Source organism: Falco peregrinus, chromosome 5 (assembly GCF_023634155.1).
Source record: "Falco peregrinus isolate bFalPer1 chromosome 5, bFalPer1.pri, whole genome shotgun sequence".
Lineage (NCBI taxonomy): Eukaryota > Metazoa > Chordata > Aves > Falconiformes > Falconidae > Falco > Falco peregrinus.
Window position 1 is genome coordinate 83374958 of NC_073725.1, and position 9258 is coordinate 83384215.

Sequence of the window (9258 nt, forward strand, 5' to 3'; positions counted from 1 at the left end):
CAGCCATGCTGCCAAAATGGCCAATAAATGGAGCAGTCATAGTCGTGCTTTTTGTGCTATTCATCCCCGGCCACTCTCCATCGGACAGACACAACTCATTCATTTCATAAGGCCACCAAAGAGAAGCTGGGTGGCGAAGGCATCCGGTCCCTGCCGAGTTGGCTCAGGTCTCCCTCGACATGAGGGTCTCCCTATACCACTATCGGCCCTTGGAACAGCTCTGCCGCTGAAATTTGTGCTCCTTTCTTCCAATCACTGAAACAGAACCACATTGTCAAGGAAATGCTCACAGTGATCTAATAGGTCATCCCTATCTTTAACTTCTATCATTCAAAATAGAAGGAAATTATTTTCCAATCGTTTGAAAGTTCGCATTGTGAGCAAAATAAAGCAAAGTTCACAAACCTTTCATTTGCTTTGTGAGTTTTTCCTCTACGGGTGTTTAAAGAAATCAGATGTGACAATCCTGGACAACTAAAGTCTTTAAGAAAGGTCAAAAATCTCCCCAAAATAGAGAAAATGTAATGTTTCCAAATGGCTGCTAAATCCTTTCCAGTAGATTTTGAAATAATTATTTAAAAAAAAAAAAAAAAAAAAAAGCCCTCTCTTTCTCTGCCAAGTGCCACCAAACAAATCTGTATTAAAGCCAGAAACGTCTCTTACAGGCTAGTGCTGCACACCAGAAAGATAAGTTTCCTGATCTGAAAATTAATCTGAGTCATGTCTGCATTTTAGCATTTGTGAGAAGCACTTTTGTAATACTGCTAATTCCCTGATTAGTCTGACAGGACTTTTTTTTTTTTCGTTCTTTTCTTTTTTTTTTTTTTTTTTTTTTCCCAGATAAAGCAATTCTGTAACACAGCAGACATTACCACATTGTCTTTGTGCTGTTGTAACTGCAGCAGGGAGGAATTGCAGGCTGGGATTTTCAAGGGCACATTAGCCATTTGGTTCCAGCTGAAACTCCACAGAACTGGGCACCTACCCCATCCTGTAACCACCATGCTGCAGCTCTCCAAAATGTTCAGCAGGGGTTTCAGCCTCTGCTGGCACAGCTTTCTGAGCTAACCTCACCTCTTACGTTAATAATATCAAGTTTTCCCTTCTCCAGCAGAGAGTGGGACTGGGATGAAATTCAGCTCTGGCTTGCTGAAGTCCTATTTTGAGAGCTCACATGAGACTCTCCTCCTAGAAGAGTCAAAAAAGTCCATTCAGCTTTCGGCTATCATGCCCCTCGCAGCAGGTGAAAGCGGTGTGTTCAGCTCCTTGCTTGTTTTCCATGCAACCTTTCATAGTGTCATTTCTCTGGAGGCTTAAGGAATGGTGAGGGGTGGGAGAAGGGAGGAGGACAAAAGGACGGCCTGTCTACAGATGCTTTGGAAAGGCTGTTTCAGTGTTGGCATCTTGAAACTTGACAGTCTTGTGTGTGAACACCTCCGTGAGGAATAAACAAAGCCTGCTAGAAGGACTTAGCGGGGAATGCGGTGAACCAGTGACATGACTTTGTTTTAATACAAGCTTCCTGCAGCATCGCTCCGAGATGAAATAAAAAAAACAAACCAGAAACGCTCAGCCCAGGGTCAGAAGCAGCTCTGTCCTTAGGGCTACGCTGTCATGCTGTGTCCTGGTAATGCAAATGTGGCTGATACTACTGGAAAAGAATGGAAATTTAGAACAAAAGACACCGGCAGACCTATCCCCGCACATGGGGAGGGTAAATCAGCACTCGGAGCCCAGGCGTCCAAACATGGGTTATTGCTACAGCTTTCTAAAAGCCGGCAGCCACTGAGGGCATTGAGCAAGGCGGTATCCCCTCTGTAACACAGGGGCTCTGACGCAAGGGTGTATTTTGGGCTGCAAACCGTTTCAAGCCTGCTCCCTGCTCTGGCCATGAACCACTCGTGCTGGGGCAGCAGGAGCAAGGGCAGGGACCCACCGTGCCGGCGAAGTGGTGGCTCTCCACCCAAACAAGCCCGAATGACCAGTAAAGTGGGAAAGAGAGAGTTTATCATGGTCTCCTAACCAGTTCCTCTGTAGTGGAAAATTGATACTTATTCCCCATCTAGTCATTTTCCAAATACTTTTCTTTTCTAACTACCTCCAATCCTGCTGTGGTTATTAGGTAGCAAACCAGCTGACTGCACCCACAGCCACACAGTTAATGTCTGATGCAGTCACCGAAACCAAAATTCATCTCTGAGCGCCCTTTCACAAGGAATTCATTAATGGCAACCTGCTTAATGGCAAACTGGCTTAGACCAAAACCTGCATAGCAGAGGTCGGCTGCTCTTTGCCCTGACGAGGCCAAAGGGGACAATGACTCAGCAATTATTTCATCACAGATATTTATTAACTGCATTTTGGGGAGTGGCTGGTGACGGTAGGTCCTTGCAGTGACGGTTGTTGTCAGCAGCGCTACCAGGCACCGCACAGCATCGTTGCTCTTGGGTTTCCTGCTCCTCCACCTGCCTCTCCCAGGAGGTTTCTCTACCATGTGATTTGCACTCTCTGGCCTAGATATTGCAGGAGAACAATTAAACAGATTTTTTTTTTTTAAAATGATGCTAACTTTCCTACTGCGACTGGATCGTAAAAACGTAGGCAAGCTATCATTTAGTAGGACACCAATGAATTCACCCTCTGCCTCAGTATTTTTGGAAATATTATTGGCTCAGCAGGGAATTGGAAATGAATAAGGGAAACATATTGAAACATTCACAATACCTGATGGATAAATAGGCCATGCAAACCCTGTCCAATTGGTTAATTACCTCTCTCCATTTTAGAAAAATCTTATGTAATAATCCATTCTTTTCATAATCCTATAAATCTTTTCTTTTTTTTTTTCTTTATAGAACTTGCTCTTACTGGGGCCACAGGAATTCAGCCATGGATTTTAAATACAGAACAATTAGACCCAAATACAATTAAGTCCTAGGAAACGTAGCAATATCTTTCTTCAAAAATGTCAGTTTTATATGAAACAAAATAAAAAAGGTTATTTCCAATCAGACGATGTCAGTACAAAAATGCGAAGAAGAAGAAAAAAACCCAAGAAAATATTTCAAAGGAAGCAGACCCCTGAGAAGATAAAAGTGCTGTAAATTAGGAGAACGATAACAGGATTGGCACAAAATAGGAAATTATAAATACAGACCAGTGGTTCTCAGCCTCTTCTGTACCATGACCCCATACTTCAAGAAAGAAAAATTTGGGACCTTATCCATGTAGCCATCAAGAAAAGAAGGGTGGTTGCCTGCTCCCTGGGGACAGAGAACCACGGATCCCACACAGAGGATACAGAAGCAGAACCCCTTGGAAATCCAGAAGTAGTTTTGAAAACAGCTGCATGGCTTTTTGGAGGACTTACCTAGGTAGTTTCTTAATCATTAACAATAATCTATCATCCAAGTTACAACTATTGTTGCTAAAAAATATTAATACCAGAAAATAGGCCCCTAAGTTATTTAGATGTCTTGGGAAACATTAATCTCGGATCTTGAGACCTAGTTTCAAAAGAAGCCTGGAAATCAGGACTGCCTTGCTGAAAAGATGATCAGCAGCTGAGAACAGCTCAACTCTTTGTGCCCTGGCTCAGATTGCAAAGCCCATGAGAACCGCGCTGCTGGCTACCTGTGCCACTCCAAATAATGTCATCCATCACCTAAAGCAATTAGCACCCTACTCGCCAGTTATCGCCAAAGCAACCTAATCATCCAAGTTTTATCTCGGCGGCATCTCTTATTTCTTTGCCTTGGCTTTGTCCTGGCCTCAGTGGTACAGGCAGCTGTTGACCTGCAACCTCCGGAGGACCCCCTCCTTCCGTTCGGGAAAGCGGCTCCGACAGCAGCTCAAGCTGGCTGTCCCCCTGCTGCTGTTAGCCTGCCCATAGGGGAGGAGGTTGACTTAGTCACTAGCGGAACTACAACTGTGTTTATAGGAGCTCGTATCCCCTGAGCAAATGTTGAACTCATGGGGAAACTTGCCTGCTGCGTTTTGTTTAAAATGCGAATCGAGCGCTCGGTGCCAACACGTATTCTTCTTTGTCCATCACTCTCGTGGTCTCCTGTCGGTGTGCGGCTACATGCCCATTGGCAGGGCTGTGGCGTTGATGGCTTCTTGGTTTTCCCTTTCTGCCGTTGGCTTTGGTCCAGGGAAAGGCGCAGAGGTTTAGCTGGAGAGTGTCACCGACACTAACAACCTTCTCTGACCACCTCAGCGGAGGGGAAGATGGCCATGAAACCGCACAGTAACTTAGCTCAAATTTCATTTCAGTTCTTCCCTCACATAGGCTCCCCTTGTTTCTTCCAGCAGACACGGAGGGGTTTCAGTTAGAAAGCTGAAGATGCTATGGGCTGGTTAACTTTAAAGGATTTTGTGGCTGCATGTTCACCTAAAATACAAGCCAGGTTCTCCTCACTGGTCTTACCCAACTAACTAAAGTGTCCGGTGAATATAAACAGCCCCTGGGAAAGCACTTTCCATTCAGAAAAAGTAAATTTGCATTTTTATTTTCATGACCCAGAACAAATAACATGTTTATCAGCCAAATGTCACAGCTGACCTCCTGTGTGGGGGCCATGAATACGAAATACACCTCCTTCCCCTGTGAAGCTCTGTGAGCCAGGGCCACCTTTCTGTGTCGATCCCTCCTTTTGGGGGAAGAAAGGGTTGGTTGTTTTAGCCAGATTGGGAACCAAATCGCAAATCCCTTGCAAGCAAGAGATCTGCAATGGCTGGTGGGGCAGCCCTTTGCTCGTGCCTGGCCATGCTGCAGGAAATGAATGGGACTGTCTCCATATGAGGCTTCTCAGAAGTGTCCCCATCTTATCTACAGAGCATGGCACATAAATGAGAACTTCAGTAAGAAAACAGAAAAGCTCATCGAAATGCCAGCAGGGCCGCCCCACCCCCACACACAAGACAAAAAGGACTTTCATGCACACAAGGATTATTTTCTTGTATCTGACTCAGATGGCCAAGCACAGAGCAAATTTTCACCGTCTGGCCAGACTTGGGTGGGCTCTGCCTCCTCCCGAAGAGGGAAATGTTTATTGAGGAGCAGGCCTTAATGGTGTGTCTAAGTGGTGTTTAGGTGAACATGACTTGGGGACAGCTGGGGAGCAATTTGATGACTTAGGGAGCTGGTGAGAGCCAGCGCTGCTCCTCCCCCCCTAAGCTGTTTCAGGGAGATGGTTTAAACCCAGGTGTTTCTGTCACTTGGCTCATCATTGCTCCAAGGATCATTCCCAGCATTTCTGCTGCCTCCTGCAGGCTGGATATGCGGGAAGCACCAGGGCACCCTGTCCAAACACCCACCCGGGATGGGGCTTTCCTCCACCAATGCTTGTGAAATTCTTCTCAGGCTGCCTATGCTCTACCAGGGGATGTTGAAGATCTGGGCCTGGACCTTTAGACTTCAAGCACCCCAGGACCTGCCAAGTGTGGGTCTCCCCCTCACCCTCTTTTCTTCCACGCACCACTGCTCCACCGTGTCTGAGCTGTATCAGTACCAAACGACACGACGAGGAGGTCACTGGAGTTTGGGGACTCCCTGACCAATGGTGCTATCTTCTGATACCAGGGAGGTGGCAACATCTTACACCTCTTGGATGCAATTCACCAAAAGATGTCCGTCACCCTCCTGAAACCAGTGGGGATTGCCACAGAGAAGGCACTTCTGCCATCAGTATTTCAGAAGCATTTCTCCCTGGGATGCATGATATGGCTGAAGAGGTTTTTTAATTTATGTCTAGTCAGAATCAGAAGAGAAACCTAAGCAAATATGAATAAATTATGGTCAGCACACTTAGCTGGCCTGTGGACTGTTAATGATTTTCTGTTGTTCTGTTATATCCATTCATCCATGATGTGCTTTTGGATGTGCTTTTGTGTTACAACAGAGCCTCCCTATTCTGTGCTACTGCAGAACAGCCTCTCTGGTGGATTTATATAATTCATATCAGTAAAATTTTCATGTGTGCTAATACACGAGACAGCCAGAGAGAAGAAAGTTTGCTTTGGAGGGGGGCAGGGGGAAATACCGTCAGCATCAGACTTAGATGTTTCACTTAATAGCTTTCATGGAATATACCCATCTTGCCAATAGGAGATAGTAGCTTCGGTAAAGCCATCTCATTCACACAACATATGGGAGCGCGGAGTGTGGGGAAGATGAATCCTCAGAGCTACCTTTTGAAATGTAATAGGATCACCCGGCTCGCTCAGCCATGCTGCCTGTTACCAGTTTAGTAGTAGAAGAATGAAATGCATCTGTGTATCTTTTTCCACTGCAGATAAATACTTTCTCTGCAGTTACCAGTTTAATCACAGCATACGCTGTGCTCTGCTCCCCACAGGGAGCCCGAGAGCTCCCAGCCACCCATCTGCCACGGGGGCAAAAGCCCCGGGATCAACACTGCTGTCCCAGCAGCAGATGGAGAGGGTGAAAAGTCACAGCCTCCTAGTTCCTACCTTCCCCTCCTAGAGAACCTGGCTGGGACACAAAACTGGGTACCCCCAGACATGGGGAGAAGCATGGCTCTGGGTGCCACCTCCTCAGCTCTGAAACTCCAGGCTCTGCTCTCCTTGCTTGCAGTGACACTGGCTGTGGGGTCCCCTCTCTCCTTCTCCACCTTACCTGTCCAGATCCCCCACCACCTACCATTGCTTTCCACACTTGCTGGAGTTTTTTGCCCTCTTCTGGCCTCTCCCCCCTCTCTATCAGTTCACACACACACACGCATTTCCTTCTCTCCTTTCCACCATTATTTTTCCACCGTTATTTTTCCACCATTCTTCCCTCCTACCTCACCCATACCGTCCTCTTCCAAACTTCACCCCAAGGCATATATTCTCCCTGGAGCTTTTAGGCAGGAAAGAACCACTGGGCTCATAAAATAAAGCTAAAGGTCTGCTTATGCACATCTTTCCTCTTTCTCCTTCCTCTCCCTTTCTTCTCTGCATGCTGCAAGCTGTGGCGGCAGAGACATGATTTTTTCGCCTATCTGCTGGCATACATTGCACGCTATTGTTCTACTGAGCTGTGAACCTACCCAGTGCTGTAGTAAAATCAAGTGGCTTAGACAAGGGATGCGGTGGATGTATTTGCCTTGTTTCTTGGAAACCTGAAAGCCAGAAACCTGTTTAGTAGAAAATGGTTGGACATTTTTTCACTGGGAACTGGAGGAGGGAAGAACTTTCAGCCAAAAAAATATCAGTTTTCTAACAGAAAATGGAAATGGAACTAAAGCAGATACTAATAAAAATGTTCGACTTACAATCCAGTTTCCATCTCAATGGAAAAATTTCCAGCAGCCTTAGCACAGTATTTTGTATAACTGAAAATCAGTTTATAGTATTATGTTTATTCTCTGTGAGTTATTTACGTACAGAAAAGCAAATCTTTTGTGGCTTACTCATGGTATGAAGGATTTTTCCAAGATTAGTCACTGTAGTCAGCCTTCCTGATTAAAAATATTTATTGGAAATCAGTAAAAGATCAAAACATGAACTGTGAGGTCCATTAGACCTCATTAGTTCATTAGACTCCTAGGAATGAATTCTTCCAGAATGTATGATTTTCCTTGAGTAATAAAGCTTCATATAGTTGTTTTAAATTCATCAGGTCTTGCCCCACCCTCAACTCCCCCCAAAAATCTTGAGAAAATCTCATTTCACAGTTTCCCATAAAACCAGGTGCAAAACAGCTGCTTTTGGCGTGGAAGGATTCCTGAAGCACTTCATTGGTATCAGTAGCCAGTGAAAAACCATGAAATCGAAGGGATTTTGATAGGTACATTCACAATCCTCCAAGAAGGTGCCATGGAGGATAGTATGGCTGAGCTAGTGTTTCCCACATTTGGAGGAAGGACATTCACGCAGTCTAGTTTTCCAAAGTCTGTGAAGTTTTGCAGCAGCAACGGCTTCATTCAGCTCTGTGTCACTGTCGGAAATACCCTCGCTTTGCTCTGCGGGGATAGCATGGGTGACTGCACTGATATCCCAAATCTCACAGAGACTATCCACTGAAGGAAGGAACATTCCAACCTTTCTGTTAATGATTGTCACTAAGATAAATGGCTTCGGCTATTTCGTGTAGCATTCACAGGTTGTTGCTGCCCTCCCCATACACCTTCCACTGAATCACTTGTTCATATATGCAACTAAACCCATAGGTATGAGGGTGATTTTACCTGTAACTGTATCCAAAGCCAATTAAAGACAAAGTTTCTCCATAATTCATCTTCTCCAGCAGTACTTGGATTGACTGCAAGGTTTCCTTCGCCTGATTACCTTTCTCAATATGAGCCTTGCTTTAAAATTGTTCTCTCCAGGCAGCTTCCACAGGAACTGTAATTTAATTTAGCAGTAGCGTCAAGAGCTAGGTGATTCAGTCCTAGAAACATTCACCACCTATACCCCATTCTTCCTCCACCAAACTGAGCTCTGCAGCTTCATGGGAAGGTCATTTCAATGAACATGTTTTCATCCACCTGGAAAACGGAGAGGGTGAGATCATGTAATGTAATAAAGCCTGTAAAATTAACCCCAAATCACTGAGGAAGCAAAAGAAGCAGCTGCAGGTTCCAGGTTGCTAGCTGTTGTGTTGGGTTTTTTTTTTATTATTAGAGCTCCATTGAAGTACTCAGCGTTCAGCATTGATTTAAAAATAAGCTGTTCTTAACTACTGGTTAGGCATTTCATTCACTAGGTATGGCATTTGAGGAAGACATAATGATACGTCCTTAAAAAGAGTCAAAACAGTGGATCAAACATTGATACTCAAAGAATGACAGTTCTTTTTTCCAACTATACTTTAAATTATTATTTTAAAGAAGAATGCTGAGAAGATTACAATGGCTTTAAGAAGACAGGTCACCTACTGGGACAAATTCTGACTCCACTGTATTGTAAAAGGATGTTTTCCACGGCTGGGGGGGAGATGGTCATTCTGGCTATACGTCTGATACCAGTGCTATTCCTACTGTGAGGAAAGTATTCAATTTTCATCATTTGCTTAAAAAAGTACCATTTTGTTTTAACAAATGGGAACATAAATGAAAGATATTTCTGTGTGCTCTGCTTACATGAATATTTCCCAGTGTTTTTATATCTCAGTTCTCTAAGGAATAATGTTTTCAATTTCCTTCTGAAATGTAAAATAAGACCTCTGGGCTTAAGGACTCCATAAATGATAGTTCTTACTCGCTTTCTATTTAATTAGCATGAAACAGATCATGTAATCATGCAGGGATA